The 19,092-nt window shown below is 41.7% G+C and overlaps 2 protein-coding genes and 1 long non-coding RNA gene across 11 annotated transcripts in view; 2 read left to right on the forward strand and 1 right to left on the reverse strand.

The window, feature by feature from the left end:
- Nucleotides 1-12,322, forward strand: part of LOC309852409 (uncharacterized protein) — a 30,590-nt gene extending 18,268 nt beyond the window's left edge. The window contains exons 2-3 of the transcript XR_014305194.1: nt 6,423-6,902; nt 12,232-12,322. The gene's annotated coding sequence lies outside the window, so the exon portion shown is untranslated. The remainder of the gene's footprint in view (nt 1-6,422; nt 6,903-12,231) is intronic.
- LOC309852428 lies at nt 11,343-17,765 on the reverse strand. Of its 3 annotated transcripts, none has more exons than XR_014305200.1 (4): nt 17,677-17,765; nt 16,876-16,955; nt 14,787-14,909; nt 11,343-12,877 (listed from the first exon to the last, which is right to left on the reverse strand). It is a non-coding gene; the product is annotated as an uncharacterized lncRNA (long non-coding RNA). The 3 variants fall into 3 exon arrangements; XR_014305201.1 differs by having other exon boundaries at nt 14,787-14,918; XR_014305199.1 differs by lacking the exon at nt 14,787-14,909.
- A 349-nt stretch (nt 17,766-18,114) lies between these two features.
- The window catches only part of LOC309852414 (uncharacterized protein), a 42,049-nt gene continuing 41,071 nt past the window's right edge, over nt 18,115-19,092 (forward strand). For 5 of the 7 annotated variants that reach the window (XM_082708998.1, XM_082708996.1, XM_082708997.1 and 2 more), the window contains exon 1: nt 18,115-18,233. The gene's annotated coding sequence lies outside the window, so the exon portion shown is untranslated. The remainder of the gene's footprint in view (nt 18,234-19,092) is intronic. The other 2 variants (XM_082708999.1, XM_082709001.1) reach the window with 1 other exon arrangement.

Here is a 19,092-nt window from a genome sequence, read left to right on the forward strand (position 1 = left end):
ATAATACTCCATAGTGTATATGGACCACATCTTATTTATCCATTCATCCGTTGAAGGGCATCTTGGTTCTTTCCACAGTTTGGCGACCGTGGCCATTGCTGCTATAAACATTGGGGTACAGATGGCCCTTCTTTTCACTACATCTGTATCTTTGGGGTAAATACCCAGTAGTGCAATGGCAGGGTCATAGGAAAGCTCTATTTCTAATTTCTTGATACAAATATTCTTTTAAAATAGAAGATCCCATAGAAAAAAAAGTGCTTTTATGGTAGTCACAAAAAAATGAGCTATGAAGAAAAAAATTAAACAGAAATGTCCATAATCATTATGTGAAATAAATAAAAATTTTCCAAAGCAATTAGAAAATGAAAAAATAAAAGGATATAACATCTGGAATTGCAGTACTGATATCATTAAGAAAAATCATAATTCCTTAGGTTATAAATGTGATGTAATCTCAATTAAAAATACCCAGGAATTTTTTTAGACATATGAACTAATTCTAATGGAAAAATAAAGAAATCAGAATAACCAGTAAAATTCTGAAGAAGGAGGAGAAGAATTGGATAATTGGGCCCATCAGATATTAAGATGTATTTTAACTCCATAATAATTAGGAGTGTAGCTCTAGCAAAAATGTAATAGAACACTAGAAGTACTTCAAAATCCAGCAATAGATCAAAGCACATAGGAAAGATAGTATATGATAATGAAGGCATTTTGGATCATTTAATACCCTTTGAATCTTGAGGAGTTAGATGTATTATATGTATATGTTATGTATAGGTTTTACAACAAATGTTTTTAGTAGCCATATGGCAAAGATAGGACAAATTTGTATCCATATTCAAACAATCTGAAAGTTACGTAGTTTACTTAAAAATAAAAAGAGAAGGCATACTTTTAAATTGATAAGACTGTTGACTACAACCTTAAGGAAATAACATCAGGAATGGGAAAAAGTGACATCAAGTGGCCTCTGATATGATACATTGGGAAGGGCACAATGTCACCCATGGAGTATTCTTATAAAAAATATTTAGCCTGAAGTTCAACAAGGGGAAATAATTTTCTTAAATGTGTAGAAGAACATTCTGGGGGAGAAAAGCAGTCTGGATACCAAAAATATGAAGTTTTGAGGTACAAGAGAGGTATGAACTGTTCTAGATCTAAGCAGACTAATGAGATATGCCAACTACATGCAATGCATGACTTTTGTATGTTGGATTTTAACCAACTGAGCCACCCAGGCATCCCTGTATGTTGGATTTTAAAAGAAACTTTAAAATCATTGTTGGGGGGCACCTGACTGGCCCAGTTGAAATAACATATGACTCTTGATCTTGGGGTTGTGAGTTCGAGCCCCACACTGGGTGTAGAGATCACTTAAAATAAATAAAACTTAAAAGAACTGTTGAGATAATTGGGAGAAATTTGAATATGTACCATATATTAGATTATAATATTGTGTGATCAACTGCTAAATCTCCAAAGTATATTTAATGTGGTTATATTAGACAATATTCCAATTTATAGGACATGTGTAAAATACAGACATGTCTGTAAAACATAGATTATACAATTAATGGCATTATCTAATTGGTTAGCCACATGGGAAAGAGAGAAAAAAAATTGGATCCCTAATGTGCAGCTGCAAGCAAACTAAAATGCAGATGGATCAAAGATGTAGATTAACAATTGAAACCAAGGGGTGCCTGAGTAGCTTGGTGGGTTGAGCCTCTAGCCTTTGGCTCAGGTCATGATCTCAGGGTCCTGGGATTGAGTCCGGCATCGGGCTCTCTGCTGGGCAAGGGGCCTATTTCCCTCTCTCTCTCTGCCTGCTGCTCTGCCTGCTTGTGATCTCTCTCTCTCTCTCTCTCTCTGTCAAATAAATAAAATCTTTAAAAAAAGAATTGAAACAAAAAAAATCCTAGATAAAACCATGGAAGAAAATAATAATGTGAAACTAACTTAAAACCATGAAGACATTGTAGTAAAATCTATTTGTCTACTTTAGCATGGCAAGATATTTGAAACACTATTGAAAAAATATAAATCCCAAGCTGAGAGAATTTTTAAACAGGAAACTGTCTACATGTACCCCTGGGGCTAATAATACATTATATGTTAATATAAAAAAGGAAAACTGTCTATCTTACTTAATAACAAAAATAGATACTACAAATCATTAAGAGAAAGTATAACCAATGATCTAACAGAAACCAGGTGAGTATGAAAAAAATGAAGAAAAGCTGCAAAGGAATTTTTATTCCTTTGGAAAGATTTTCATATCCTTTCCCAATAAGATATATATAATTTAGAGATGTAGTTTTCACTTATCGGACTGAAAAAATAAATGTGGTATCTAATATTTTAGCCACAGGCTGGGTAAACAGGGATCTACACATGTTGCTGTTGGACAGTTAAACTGCTATAACTTAATAAGGGCAGTAGCAAATACCTATCAAAAAAAGTGGAGGTACACATTTCTCCAAAATTTTTGCAACAGATGCCTGGAGACATATCCACAAGAAACAAGAATATAATTTATGGGACTAGCCTAGTAGCAAAAGGGGAGTAGGGTCAATTACCAATAATAAGTTGGTTAAACAAATTATCATACATCTTTTCAATGGACAAGATATAGTAAATTAAAAGAACAAGGTGTGTATATATTAATATGAAGTTACAAATATTTTAGGTGTGTATGATCAGTTAATATTTTTGTTAAAAGTCTACCATATTTTTCTACCATATTTATCAGACACAAACATATAAACAAGCAACCGCACACCTGTTGTCGTGGTTGGAGGGTGGTGAATGCACTGGTTGCTTGGAGAATATTGGGTGTCCAGGAGACAAGTTTGCAAGGTGTTCAGTTTTCACCTTATGTAATTTATCTTTTATTTATCATATGCAAAAATTAGTCAACCTTGGACAAAAATTTTAAATCATTAAAAAAAATCAACCTTGGCGGGGCACCGGGGTGGCTCAGTGGGTTAAACCTCTGCCTTCAGCTCCGGTCATGATCCCAGGGTTCCGAGATCGAGCCCCACATCAGGCTCTCTGCTCTGCAGGGAGCCTGCTTCTTCCTCTCTCTCTCTCTGCCTGCCCCTCAGCGTACTTGTGATCTCTATCTGTCATATAAATAAATAAAATCTTTAAAAAAAAAATCAATCTTGGGTTGTAATCCGTTTCTACTCTCTGGCTATCACTAAACTTTTTTGACCTTGGTTTCTAAAGTCTGTGTATAGAACAGAGTAATGTTTCCCCAGATGGGATCGAGTGAGCCAAGGGCATTGGCAGCCTTCTGCCTCTCAGGCAGTGGTCACTAAATAACATTAACTTCTGATTAGCAACAGTATTCTGGAGAACACTGACCCATCTCACAGCGCTGGTTCACCAAGGAGGGCAGTTGGCTCTAGGCATAGGCATTTAGAGCCAACGTGGTGCTGTCAAAGGTAGAGTGCGCTCAAAGGATTGTGGAGATTGTAGTTCAGGTCTCGCAAACGCCTCCAAGTAGCACAGGCGCGGATGCAATTTGTTAAAGAGTTTTATCTTTGGCCGTGTTGGTACTTTTGCTTGTGGCGTCCGCTGAGCTCCAATCCCTTCTTCGCACTGCCGGACTTCTTGGGGCTGAAAGGCTCACTGGTCGAATGGGCACAAGCATAACCTTGCGATTGGAGGTCGTATATCTGGTCAGCTTGTGCATTTGTTGCGGCGGAGTTACCAGCGAGCTGCGCCTTTAACATGGGAAGGTTGATTACGTGTGGGGGAGACTGGGACTGACCAGCTGTGCTTCCGGGAGCCACTGCCTTCTTGAGGACAGAGGTGCCCTCGGTTCTTTGATATGGTACCTGAATTGGGGCGCGTCTCCAGCTCAGGATCTTGATTGCGGCAGGTTTTTCTGCTCTAGGCCTAGTCTCCAGGAGGCCCTGTTCCCCAGCTGTACCAGGGACAGAGAAATGCTCAGAAGCAAGGTGGTGCCGGGTAGGGGCATTCGCGTCGGCATCTCCAGTCACGGCCAGCTGCCCAGAGGCCATTCTGCTGCAGCTGGAGCCTTGGTCTCGGGCAGAATTTGTCCATTCTCTGTCCCATCCCTGTCAGTGTATCTGTGTGAAGTGGAGAGAATGGACAACGGGGAAGCAGAGGATAGGGCTATCCTTTGAACCGGGTTGTTCTGGGAATTGAGGCTCACGTTGCTCTGCTAGCCCTTCAGGGCCAGGACTCTGCCCTTTTCCAGAAGGGGAGCCCCGAGGACGACTGCACGTGGTGCAAGACTGAAAGCCAAGATCCTGGTGAGGTAATGCTTCCTTTCTGTTTCCTGAAACACAGTGCGCCTTTGCCTTCTTTATCCTGCTCTTTTCTGGATAGGAGCATCTCTTTCAGGACCTCCTGACCATTTCCTTCCACCCCATCTACTCAGCCGTGTTGCCTAGATGCCCCCTCCGAATGGCAACAAGTGTTCACGACTTTTTTTTTTTTTCTATAAGTCGTTGTTATTCCACGTGGGGTAAAGAATGTTGATAGAGAAGTGCACAGAGAGGAAAAGGAGGATATTCTTTGCTAAATGAATCTATTTTACCTGGACTATGATGTGATGAGGTCGGGTAGAGCACTTGAGTGGGAAGTGCTCTTCACATCTGGAAGATTATGATCATCTCCACAGACTGTCCAATGGGAGTTGGGTTGGTGCTGTTCAGCGTTCATAGGACCTCAGCCTCTTTGTGAATCTTTCAACAGATTTTGGGAACTCCAGAAACCAGGAACATTTTTTACAGTTTAGTGATGCCTAGTTACAGGTTGGATTATACCAGAGCCCAAGTTGTTTGAGAACCTTGTTGCTAGAGCCCAGACAGGGAGAGGTCTTATTAGTGCCAAATACCAAAATGAGAAGAAAGATTAAGTCAATTAACTGCCCTCAATATTTATACTGGCATTTCCAATTATTCTCATTTTACTGTTTGTGGAGGAATCAAGTGTAGCAGTCATTATTCCTTGGCTTCCCTGTGTGTTGGAGTGGCAAATTCGCTTTTCCCCACATTTCTCTCACCAGGATTATAATATGATTTTTACTTAATTCTATGGTATATGTGTGTAGTTACTGTGTAAGTATTAGAGCTGAGCCAAGTAGTATACTAAGCAGACATATTAGTTCTAGAATGATGTTTGTTTGTTTGTTTTCCTGGAACTAGTCATCTTTTAAAGTTATTTGCTCAGTTTTCCACATTTGTGTGCTAACCCATCAGAATGTGTAAAACTTAGTGTCACTTGGCTATCAATAATATTCTCCATTATGTCACGGTCATCAGTATTTTAGTTTTTCAGTACTTTCTTCTGGTTTCCTTTGTTTTACTGTTCCTGACTCCAGTGGTTGTGCTGCAGACTTGCTACATAGCTGTCATCCTGGTACTTTCCTTTCACAGTAGCACTGAATCTTCTGTTCTCTCTCTCCTGTGACTCTTATTTCCCATCATCTGGATGCCCAATATACCTCTTCGATGGTTTACTCTGTGGTTTTTATGGAGCACAACCTGTTACTCTCAAGCAAAGATGCATAGGAACAGGTGGGGAATATTTGGAGCCTTTGCTTGTCTGGACTTTAAATTGGTTCTCAACCAGGAACAATTTTGCTCCTACCTGCACCCCCTCCAGGGATATTTGGCAATGACTACAGATATTTTTGTTTGTCAAAGTTGGGATGAGAGTGCTACCAGCATCTAGTGGAGGTCAGGGTTGTTGCTAAACAGCCAACAAACAGTGCATAGGACAGCACCCCCCCACCCCCCAGAGAAAGAATTATCCAGCCCTAAATGTCAACAAGGCTAAGTTTGGGAAACTTTGCTCTAAATATGTCTTTATATCATTTTCTAGAGTTTAACGGTGATATTTAGAAGTCCATTGCATTTCTGATTCCTGATACTTTATGTACAACCTGTTTTTGTCTTAATTTTTTAAAGGATTGCCTATTTCTTTTATTATCAAATTTTATTCTAAGATACTTTTGTGAGGTGATCCCTTTTTCTTTGTTAGGGCTAAATGGGTCAACAGTGAGCAGAGGGAATTACCCTCTACTGACAATTATATACCAAGCGTTATTAGACTAAATGATGGCTTATACTATTTCACATGATAGAGAAATTTTACTTGGCTGGTCTTTGTACATCCCAAACCTGGTTGGATACTGGAAATATCTTACTGAGAATGGGTGGTTTGATCTATCTTCAGGAATTGGAAAGTTTGAGAACATAAATTAAATCATACTGACATCCAGTATGTCAGTAAACAGACCCAGCCTGTTTGTTCTATTTATCCTTTCCTATAAACACTCTTATCAACTATGTTCACCTTTATCTTTTCTCCTCCCATGTGAAATCCTTTGTTTTTTATTATAACCTTAATACACAGATTTATTTTTTCAGGGACCGATGTTCAAAGATGTGTCCATGGACTTTACTCAGGAGGAACGGGAAAGTCTGGATTCTGATCAGAGAGATTTGTACAGAAATGTGATTTTGGAAAATTATAACAAGCTGATATCAGTTGGTAAGCATGCCTGTCTCTAAAAATTCAGTCTTCCCTCTGGAATATTTGCTTTTCCCATTGTGCATTTCTCAGCTCTTTTCAACTAGCCTATATATTCCATTTCCATGTTCCCAAAGAGAAAGCTTGAGCTCTGTAGAGTTGGAAATGTGCAGCTATGCTGGGGCTGAGGCTCCATCTTCTCTAAATAATGACCTTTCCTCTTTGATTTTGAATTCTGGGCCTCTCATAGTAAAACAGTTTACCGTTTCTCTTGGAAGTAGGAGTCTGCATTCCTAAGCCAGATATGGTATCTTTACAGGAGCAAGGAAAAGAGGCCTGGATGATTGGCTGAGAGCTGACAAGGGCCTTGCTTCCAGGTGAGTGTGTGATGGTCAGGCAAGGAGAGAATATTGAAGGATGTAACTCAGCTGCTTATAAAAGAAGGAACTCTGTGAGATATTTTCTGGGACGTTTCTATCAACAGTCAAAACCTGTAAAGAAAAGTAAGACCTCTGTGCCAAATTGTTTAAATGTCCCTACGTTTACCTCTACCTCCCACTTCCATACTTCTCTTTCATGCTTCCTTCCCATTTCTAAGTGGGAAGTATAACCCTTGTGCCTCTTCAGTGACCAGGTTCTACCCTTATTTTGTATACAATTCTTACACAGTTGCCCCTCTTCTTTTGCATTTAGATTTGTGTGTCATTTTTCTCTTTAAAATTTTGAGACTTCTCTTCCCTGAACCAGTTTTCTTTTTAATTCATTATTTTATATATTTATAATTTCTGCTTCCAACCAACAGTTACTGATTTTATAATTTGTATGAGGTACATTATTAAGTGATGGAAAGATGATAAGATTTTAAACTATTATGTTTATGGACTAAGAAAACCTATGAACATGCCGTAAATAATTTTTTAAAAGTAGAATCAACTAGGGGCGCCTGGGTGGCTCAGTGGGTTAAGCCGCTGCCTTTGGCTCAGGTCATGATCCCAGAGTCCTGGGATCAAGTCCCGCATCGGGCTCTCTGCTCAGCAGGGAGACTGCTTCCTCCTCTCTCTCTGCCTGCCTCTCTGTCTACTTGTGATCTCTGTCTGTCAAATAAGTAAATAAAACCTTTAAAAAAAAAAGTAGAATCACCTACAAGGGGAGTTAAATAGGGCAGTCAGAAGAAAGATGTAAAGATGGGAAATTCAAAAGCTCCTCTCTCTTAGATCATGGCTTCTATAACAAAGTACCAGAGAATTGGTGGCTTCTAGACACAAATTTATTTCTCACAGTTCCAGAGACTGGGAAGTTCAGGACCAAGGCTCCTACAGATAGAATGTCTGATGCAACTCCACTGGCACATAGTTGATCATCTCGCTGTATCCTCACAGGGCAGAAAGGAGATCTCTCCGAGGTCTCTTTTCTAAGAGACAGCTCTGCCTGCATGACCTAATCACCCCCAAAGGCCCTACCTCCTAATACTCTCATCTGAGGGCTTAGAATTTAAATATATGAATTAGGGGGAGATATAAACATTCAGTGCATTATAGCCCCCACAGAGATGATGTAAGACCTGGCGCATTGGGAGAGACTGCAGTCACCCCTGTAGAGAGTATTGGGATAAAAGGCAAGTGCCTGAAATCCCAAGGCAGAGAACACAGGCAAGGAGAGACTTAGGTGAAGGAGAACCTACTGAGCCACCCTGGCACTCCTGATTTTTCTTATTAATTTTTAGAATACTTCCACAATTTGTTCTTTCCCTGTAGATAAAAATATTGTCATGGGCACCTGGGTGGTTCAGTCAGTTAAGCTTCTGACTCTTGATTGCGGCTCAGGTCATGATATCGGGATGATAAGATTGAGCCTATGCTAGACTCTCTGCTGGGCATGGAGTCTGTTTGAGGATTCTCTCTCTTCTTATCCCTCTGCCCCTCTCCCCGCTCTCTGCATCTCTTAAACCAACAAACAACAACTAATATTGTCAGTTTTTCCCCTGCTTTCCAATGGTTAGACCTTTCTTTTTTTCTGTTCTTTCTTTGTGTGTGTGTGTGTGTGTGTGTGTGTGTGTGTGTGTGTGTATGGACGTGTCTTAATCTTACTCCAGTGCCTGTAATTTCCAGCAAATGTTAAGGAAAAGTGGGGATCGTAGGGGCATCCATCTTTTTCCTACTTATTTTTTCTAGAGCGCAATTTTAACTTTTCACATCACATGTGTTTTTGTCTTATGTATCTCTAGGTGTTTCTCATGAAAGTAAGAACAATCTGTTTTATTCATAGCTTATTGAGAGTTGATTTTTATGATTAGATGTTCGATTTTGTCAAATTATTTCCCTGTCTTTAGAAATAATTTTTTCTCGGGATGCCTGGCTTGCTCAGTTGGTTAAGCTGCTGCATTCGGCTCGGGTCATGATCCCAGAGTCCTGGGATCGAGTCCCACATCGGGCTTCTGGCTCGGCGGGGAGCCTGCTTCTCCCTCTGCCTCTGCCTGCTACTCTGTTTGCCTGTGCTTGCTCTCTCTCTCTGACAAATAAATACATAAAACCTTTAAAAAAAAGAAATAATTTTTTCTCATTCAGTGGTTGATACAGTAAATTTTATAATAGCAACCTTGTGTTCCTAGAATAAAATTAACATGGTCATGTTGGTTCATTTTATAGGACATTGCAGGATAGAGTTTGCTAACATTTTGTTCAGATTTTGCATGTCTATTTGGTAACTTAGATTGGCCTATAATTTTCTTTCCTCGTACAGGTTTTGGTTCATTATGTTTAAATGATTTATTAACTTCATTAAATGAATATAGGGGCGTTTCTTCATATACATATACTTACACATATACATGTATATACTTATGAACAGAAGCAGGGGGAGTGGGAGAGGGAGAAGCAGGCTTCTTGCTGAGCAGGGAACCGGATGTGGGGCTCCAACCCAGGACACCAGGATCATAACCTGAGCCAAAGGCAGACACTTAACCACCCAGGCACCCCCATCATTGCTTTTTATAGTTGGAAAATATATTCCACTTAGTAGATGCACCATAGTTTTCAACCAGTTACCTTAGGATAGACATTTGGGTTGGTTCCAGTCATTGTTATTATAAATTGTGCTTTACTGAAGGACATTTTGAGTAAATCTTGTAAAATTTATGTCAATGTATCTTTTTTTAATTTATTTTTTATTTATTTTCAGCATAACAGTATTCATTATTTTTTCATCACACCCAGTGCTCCATCTTTTTTTAAATGTCAATATATCATGAGAGAAGAGTCATGTCACTCAGATTGCTAGTTTATAAAAGGTTAGGTAAATATGTAATTTGGCTAGGTAATGCTGAATCCACCTCCACAGTGGGTGTTACATTTTGTCATCCAGCTAGTAATGAAGATTAGTATTTCTGTTACATCAGGGAATTTACACATGTGAGGACCCCTGCCTACTTAAGGAAGGTGGGATTTTTTTTTTATCATCCCTCAGATCTTACTTATCATCAGAGATTTCATGACATTGAGAAACCTTATCAATGTATGTTATGTGGAAAAGCCTTTAGTAGTAAATCAGCCATTACTCTGCATCAGAGAATTCACACTGGTGAGAAACCATATATATGTAGGGAGTGTAGAAAAGCCTTTCATAGCAGAAAAGCCTTTCAATACTTACTGAACATCAGAGAATTCACACTGGTTAAAAAGCCTTATATGTGTAAAGAATGTGACAAAGCCTTTCATTATTCCTCAGATCTTCAAAGGCATCAGAGAATCCATACTGGTGAAAAACCCTATGAATGTAAGGAATGTGGCAAGAACTTTAAGGGTGCATCATATTTTTTTTTTTTTTATAAATCATAGAATTCATACTGGTGAGAAACCCTATGACCGTAAAAATTGTGCCAAGGCATTTGGAAGTAGCTCAGCACTTAACTGACATCAGAGAGTTCATACGTGAAAAACCCTATACATATTATAAAGATTATGGAAGGGCCTTTTGTAGCAATTCAAAACTTACAGAACACCAGAGATTCAAATAGGTAAGAAACTGTTTGAATGGCATGTGGAAAGATCTTTTATTATAATAGTCCTATACTTACAGAACATCAGAGAATTCACACTGGTGAGAAACTATATGTGCGTAAAGAATGTGGGAAGGTCTTTTATCACCCTTCAGGCCTTAGTCAACAATGAAGAATTCATATGGGTGAGAAACCCTATGAATGTAAGGAATGTGGGAAGGCCTTTAGTAGTAGCTCTGCCATTATCTGGCATCAGAGGATTACTGGTGAGAAACCCTTTGGATGGAAGGAGTGTAGAAAGGCATTTCATCATTCCTTAAAACTTTCTCAACATCAGAGAATTTATAATGGTGAGAAACTTTATGAATTCAAAGAATGTGGGAAGGTTTTTGTTTGTAGTTCATGGACTCTGAAAAACAATCTGAGGGTTTGAAGGGGCGGGGGGTGGGAGGTCGGGGTACCAGGTGGTGGGTATTATAGAGGGCACGGATTGCATGGAGCACTGGGTGTGGTACAAAAACAATGAATACTGTTAAGCTGAAAATAAATTAAAAAAAAATAAAAACATGGGGCACCTGGGTGGCTCAGTGGGTTAAGCCGCTGCCTTCGGTTCAGGTCATGATCTTGCATCCCGGGATCGAGTCCCGCATCGGGCTCTCTGCTCGGCAGGGAGCCTGCTTCCTCCTCTCTCTCTCTCTGCCTGCCTCTCTGCCTACTTGTGATCTCTCTCTGTCAAATAAATAAATAAAATCTTAAAAAAAATAAATAAAAACAAACAAAAAAACAAAAACAAATTACCCATAGCAAAAGAAACCACCTGATCTTTTTTTTAAGTATTTATTTAAATTCCAGCTATTTCATACAGTGTAATATTAGCTTCAGGTGTACAATTTAGTTGTTCACTGCTTACATACAACACCCAGTGCCCTCTTTAATCCCCATCACCCATTTAGCCCATCCCCCCCACCTCTCCTCTGGTAACCATCAATTTATTCACTATCAATTTATTCACTATAGCTGAGAGTCTCTTTCTTGGTTTTCCCCTCTCCTTTTTTCCCTATGGTTGTTTGTTTTGTTTCTTAAATTCCACATATGAATGAAATCATATGGCATTTGTTTTCTCTGACATTTCACTTAGCACACTACTCTCTAACTCCAACCACATCATTGGAAATGGCAAGGTTTCATTCTTTTTCCTGGCTGAGTACTATTCTGTCTGTGGGGACCATTTGGAAAATATCTGAGTAGTCTCCAGCTGACAGCCAGTTAGGAAATAGAGACTTTGGTCTCGCAACACAAGGAACTGAAATCTGCCCTCAAGAATGAGGTTGGGGGGCGCCTGTGGGTTAAAGCCTCTGCCTTCAGCTCAGGTCATGATCCCAGGGTCCTGGGATCGAGCCCCGCATCAGGCTCTCTGCTCAGCAGGGGCCTCTTCCTCCTCTCTCTCTGCCTGCCTCTCTGCCGAATTGTGATTTCTGTCAAATAAATGAATAAATCTTAAAAAAAAAAAAAAGAATGAGGTTGGAAGTAGATTTTTTCCAGATCCACTAAATGAGAACTCAGGCCAGCTAACACCTTGATTAAGTTAAAGGGGCCAGGTGACTGCAATGGGGTATCCCGGATTGCTGAGAAGTCAGTCCTAGACTACAGCTAAGTAGTTCAGTATTTTTTTTCAATGTTTTTATAATAATTTTTGTTTTGTTTTGTTTCAGCTCTATCCTGAGAGGTGGACATTGGGCAGAAAGCCCCATACTTCACCAGAACCTGGATGGTGATGAGAAACTCGCAGAACAGTCTCCCAAGGTCTGACATATAGAGGCAAATGGGAGATAGTCTTATCTCTCTCCTTTAATGGTCTCCCATTCTCTCATGTTTCGGGAGAATCATAAGACATTCTGCCGAGACTCAAATAAGCTATATTTCAAGACTTTGCCTGCATGGATGCAGGCAAGGTGGCCAAGTTGCCATGGTGGGGCTGTTCCCTACAACTCGACCCTCTGACCTTTCAGTATCCAGCTAAGCATTCTCAGGATTGTGGGCTACCCTGTGGGCTACTCTAATTAATTTTACAGATAGGGGCTTGGACCAAATATGTTCTATTGTCCTAAGCAACATAGTGACCACAACTACAACTTCCAGTCTGGAGCCAAGTCAGCTAAATATGTCTCGGCTGCTATCAAGATCAACCTGGGAGAGGCACATTACTTTCTAAGGTGAAAATGGGTTGCTACTTATTAATTGATCATTTGTAGCATGAAATATTAGAAATTGCCCATGTATTGCCTATATTGGCCAGCAGGAAGTCCAGGGAAATACAGTCGTCATTACCACTCATCTTTGTTTAGAATCACCAATAGTCTGAAAAACAAGAAAGCAGTTAGAATAGGTTAGAGAAAATCATATCAATGTCCAGAATGATAGCCTTGTTCTGTCATCTCAGGCAGAGGCTCTTACTTTCTGAAGTCAGTAGTTGTTGGAAGGTTTATCACTTGTTGGTCAACAGTTAAGTTGAGGGGCACCTGGGTGGCTCAGTGGGTTAAGCCTCTGCCTTCAGCTCAGGTCATGGTCTCAGGGTCCTGGGATCAAGCCCCACATTGGGCTCTCTGCTTAGCGGGGAGCCTGCTTCCCCCTCTCTCTCTGCCTGCTGCTCTGCCTACTTGTGATCTCTCTCTCTCTCTCTCTCTCTCTGTGTCAAACAAATAAATAAAATCTTAAAAAAAAACAACAAAACAAGACAAAACAAAACAACAGTTGAGATGATGGTGGCAGTTTGGGATTAACCGGCCAGATGCGAGGCATGGATAAGAGCGGAGACAGATCGCCGGTCCTTACTTCTACCCAGACCTTAAAGGATCTAAAGTGCTTTCTACCCAATAAGAGTTGTTCCTTTTCTTCTAAAAGATTGCCCTTCCCCCAGCAATCACTTCATTCTTTTCCCAACCTTCCCCATGTCTTACCCCATATGGCATAACTGGTCCCTGGGTTCCTCTGCAATTTCTTTCTATACCTTGGAACATACTAGAACCACTTCCACTCTCTGATGTGTATGCCATGCCAACATTACCCTAGGAGTCATAACCTCATATTTATGATCATTGTCATCAATATCCATAATTGCCAGATCCAGCAAGGACAGCCAGGAGACAAAAGAAGTACTAGGTTAAAGTTTTCCACTCCCGTTCTCCAGAGGTAAGTGTGGGAAGGAAAATGTAGAGTGAGAAGTTAATTATGTGGATTGGGTTTCTTACAGCCTGCTCCACCTTTTCCCTCCTCTTGCTCATAATTAAACATTTCACTCATTCATTCATTCATTCATTCATTCATTTTAAATTCAATTAACCAACATATAGTACATCGTTAGTTTCAGGTGTATAGTCTATACACATCGTATTTAAATGAAAGGTACCATTTTGGGGGAATTGCCACATTTAGAGCCCAAATTGATCATCTTATGTGTGTGCTCCATGGAAAGTGGGGGTTGGTTGTCCAATTATCTTTTCCAATTTCTCTTTTAAGAGTCCATTCAGGGCACCTGGGTGGCTCAGTTGGTTAAGCGACTGCCTTCAGCTCAGGTCATGATCCCAGAGTCCCAGGATTGAGTCCCACATTGGGCTCCCAGCTCCATGGGGGAGTCTGCTTCTCCCTCTGACCTTCTCCCCTCTCATGCTACTTCTCTCTCTCTCTCTCTCTCTCTCTCTCTGTCTCTCAAATAAATAAATAAAGTATTTTTAAAAGCTATTCAATCTTTCAATGGCACTTGCTGCTTAGCTATGACACGGCCATGAAAGTTCCAATGAATATCCCAGGTTGCTGCCTACTGCTGCTTTTTTGTTGTTGTTGTTGTTGTTGTTGTAAGGTGGCACTATTGTCCGACTGGATATGTTTAGGGAATACAAGTAGATAACTACGTAACGCTGTCCAGCTAGAGCCCTTGAATAGTATGGCCACCCATTTGCTCTATGGACAGGGATGGAAGTATTGGATGCTGAAAAGGTGTCTATTATCATCAATACTCAGCAGTACCCTTGAGTGGAAGGTAGAGAGCCCATATGGTCTATTTTCCAGGACCAACCTATTTTGGTACCCCTTGTTATGTGTCCCAGAGTACTCTCTGCTACTCAACTGCATAGCTGACAGCCTGGTCATATTTGCTGGGCTTTCTTGGCCTCATGAGCTGGTATCACTGTGTCTCATTTTGGGGCTCAGTCTTGAATTATAAATTCTCATGCCCTGTGTAATGGGGTATTCAGGTGGATATGGTCCTTACCTGGGTACTTATCTGATCATCTTGTGGATTCCCTTAATGTTCATCTTTATAAGGTCCTTTACATCCACATGGTCACAAGCAGGATGTGGGACTTGTGGAATCTGCTGCCATAACTCTTCATTCCTAAAGAGGCTAAAATTTGATCATCCAGTTGTCCCACTGCCAGGCACCACAACACATTGCCAGTCCATTGGCTACTGCCCAGGAATCAGTGAAAATGTAACAAGGTGCATTTGGGGGACTATTTTCCAGGGGAAGCACAACAGTTTACAGCTCCCCCCATTAAGCAGAATTCTCTTCGCCACACATAGTTTTAAGCAGTTTTCTTTGAATCTGCACTGTGGCAGTGATCCACTACATCCCATCTGCTTTTACCTTAGCTGATATGTGCATGAACCAGGCCCAGGAATACTCAGGAATGTTAATGTTCCAAAGCTCCTAAGAAGCCTAAGGTGCTGGTCCAGACACTGCCTCTGATATGGCTGTATCTACAGTGATGGGACTCTTGAGCAATCTGGTACGATGGGTTCAGCAAGATTCTCAAGCTTGTGTGAGGTATGGACTGCCTCCAATACCCGAACAAGCCTATCAGATGTTGTGCCTTATTTTGTTTGCTAGAGGTTTTAAGACCTACAGTTTTTCTTTAACAAGGTTAGGGCTTTTTCTTTGAGCATCAGCCCACATGGTTCCCAAGAGGCTTACTTGTGTGGTTAGCCCCAGTATCTTGTTGGGATGCTAATCTTCCAGCTCTGGTTCAGATATGGACTCATCTCATGAAAGGCAGTCTATATGCTGTCTTTAGCCCTTTCAGTCAGAATAATGCCATCAGTGAAATTGACCAGGACACCTCTGGTGATATTTCAGCCTTTTTTGAGGCCTAAGCCTATCCACTAGTGATAAATTATGGAGAATTTAGGATAGCCTGTGACAACATGATAAAATAAAGGAAGTGGAACCTGGGAAAGCAAATTGGCTCTAATCTTCAGGAGGCAATGGGATGCTGATAAGGCATTAGCAATGTGTACAATTTCAAAATAGACACCTTTGGTCTGCATTATGGATTCTATGATTGTTATATCTAGAACTGCATGTGCCAGTATATTACTCCCACATAGAGAGTGGTAGTCCATGGTGAGGTGCCAAATAATACTGGATTTTCCCCCTGATCACTGAGGGCTATTATGTGATACAGTTTCTTTAAACACTTCTGGCTCCATTAACTATTTGAGCATTATAGTGACCTCTGACCTCTTCTACTCCCCTGATACCCTTCCCTGGTCTCCTGTACTGCTTCACAATAACTATGTGAACATACTGGAGAGGTCTTATAGGGTCTGGGTCGTGTGTTTGTGCTACTACTATTATTCTAATTGTGGTATTTCCCTGTTGGGAACATCCCTATGATCAAGAGAATTGTTACCTGTAATTAACACCTCTATTTCCAAAGTACACTCAGCAATATTAGTTACAACCACCTGAGCTGATACTGGGCCAGAGGAACCCACCTATAAAGTTATACTGTCCAACTGGAAAAATGATTTCTAAATCCAGCTCAAGTAATTTTTCTGACCATGACCAAGGGCATTTCCTGGTATCACAGTAACTTATATTCCAAGGTCTGTAAGGGCTTAAGATGTCTGGCAAACTTGGTCACTGTCAAGTCCCCAACTTACCTGGACTAATGCATGTGGCCTTGGGTCCCTCTTCAGGATGGAGTATAAAAATCTGCCTTTACCACTTTCCTATTCTTTTTTTTTCCCCTTTCCTTCCCTTTCCTTTCTTCTTTGCTTTTCTCTTCTCTTCTTTTTTTAAGAGAGTGTATGCCAATGCATGTGTGCAAGCACAAGGGGCCAGGGGCAGAGGGAGAAGGAGAGAGAGAGAATCTTAAGCAGGCTCCACACTCAGCACAGAGTCAAGAAGAACTCCAGCTCTCAACCCTGAGATCATGACCTGAGCTGATATCAAGAGCTGGAGGCTTAACCAAATGAGCCACCCAGGCACCCCTCCTATTTCTTCTTAAAGGGGTAAGGTTTGGAAAGAGAGGCAGTACTGAAGATGTTGGATCGACACCAATACATACAACACACACCTCTGCAAGGGGATCTAAATCCTCTTGGACCTTCTCTTGTTTGTCCACAGTAAATGCTAAAGCTGGTTGAGTATCTTTGCCTGTTACATAAGATATACAAATGTATACATCAAGGGAATTCAAAACAACCACCCACCCACCAGAAAGTTTAAAAAACAAAAGGCATACAATATTAAGTGTGCTAGGATGAGGAACAATTCGAACTATAAATCAGAGCTGGTGGAATTACAGTAGGGGAACCAATTCAGAAAAGTCTGGCAATATCTACTATAGCTAAACATATGTGTAACCTATGACCCAGCAATGCCCCTCCTGGATATATATGTAACCAAGATGACACATATACGTAGCAAAAGACTACAAACAAGAATGTTCATGGAGCACTATTCCTAGTAGCCCCAAGCTGAAAACAAACCGAGACCGTCAACAATGAGAATAAATAAACTTTACCAATTAATCTCACAAACAAAATTTGGCAAAGGAAGTCAGACTCAAGGGGTAAAAGTGTACATACAATATGCTAGCATTTATGTAAAGTTCAAAATCAGGCAAAACTATATTGTAAATCAGATGGAGACCTTTACAGGTGACAGGTGGGGACTTCGGGGATGCTACACGAGTACACAACTCTGGACAATCTATGAAAATGCATCCGGCTTTATTCTAATGATTTGGGCACTTTTTTGTATGTGACATTCAAAAACTACTTTAAACACTCACCTTTTTTTTTTTTTTAAATCGTAAAACAGGCACAGCAACACAACCACACCCAAGATCATAAATCGAAGCAAACACACTTACACCAGCACTAAAACTTCCCTCTACCTCTCTCTCCTGCCCCACTAAGCCTGGCCGCAGTTAGAGCCCAGGCGTTTCTCCGCTGGTCAGAGTCGGATCTCCACCTCCGCAGATCTTCCCGGCTATGCGGCGTCATCCCCCGCAGCCAGCTCCAGGCTGGGGCTGGATTCTCCGTCGCCCCGCTCCGCCCTCCGGGGCTCCTAGGGGACACTACAAGTCCCAGAAGTCCCCGGGGCGGAAATAAACGTCCAGCTGAAAGCGAGTTGGGGTGACGGGTGCGCTGCGGCGACTGCGGGGTCGCAGCGATTTGTCTTAAGGGTGGAGGAGCACCCGGTTGCAGGCTGGCGCCCGGTGACGATTACTCGGGTCGAACGCTCTCGGGGGTCTTTCGTGTTCTGGACTACACTTTCCAGAGGCCTCCAGGGGTAACGTCACTTCCTTCTGAGGTGGTCGGCGCCGCTGTGCTGGAGCGAACTGCACAGCGCCCCGGCGGAGGAAGCGCGGCCCGTGTGTTCGCTCCGGTGAGGCGGACCGGGAGCCTGACGCCGGGGAAGCTGACGGTGAGGAGCGTCTTAGCCCGGGCGGGGACCGAGAGTGGTCGCGTGCGGATCCTCAGGCCTTCACACATTATTGTGTGAGTGTGTGACGTAATGTGCCTGTGGGACTGCACGATTATGTGTGACCTCACAAAGGCGTGGTAATAATGTCTCCAGCTGTGTGAGTGCTTGCGAAAGCTGTGAGACTGCTTTAATTATGTCGTTGACTTTTTAAGAGTCTGGCGCCTCCCAACTGTGTCTATCCGGGAGCCGAATGGGATGGGGGGAGCAATGATAGAGAAATGGTCACCCTGAGGCCAGTTGTGGGTTTGAAGGTTTCTGGAAGCTTGTAGTTGTGGGGTCTCTGTGGCTGGCTGCGTTGTTGCAGAAACCCAGATCGGTGGCTGGAAAGGCCAATACTCCAGAGTTTTGACTGGAAAGGAGTCAAATTGCTTTTGAGGAAGGCTGACCACTCCGGAAGAAGGCCGACTCTTGTCCAAAGCCCAGTTTCAGGTTTCTGGCCCAGAGATTTTGTTTGTTTTGCTATTTATTTTGGGTCCAGAGATTTTTAAAGGGGTTTAATCACTTAAGAGAGTGCAGTGGTCCGTGACATTTCTTTTCTTTTAGAGATTTTATTTACTTATTTGACACACCGACCGAGCGAGAGAGAGCAAGCTCAAGCAGGGGGGAATGGCAGGCAGAGGAGAAGCAGGCCCCCCGCTGAGCAAGCAGCCTGATGGGGGCTCGATCCCAGGAATCTGGGATCCTGACCCGACCCGAAGGCAGCTGCTTAACCGACTGAGCCACCCAGGCGCACTGGTTTGTAACGTTTCTTGATCACATGCGGACTTGATGCCAGCTATAGAGTTAATCTTGGGTCCTT

Source organism: Mustela nivalis (assembly GCF_964662115.1).
Source record: "Mustela nivalis genome assembly, chromosome: 18".
In the NCBI taxonomy this organism is placed as follows: Eukaryota; Metazoa; Chordata; class Mammalia; order Carnivora; family Mustelidae; genus Mustela; species Mustela nivalis.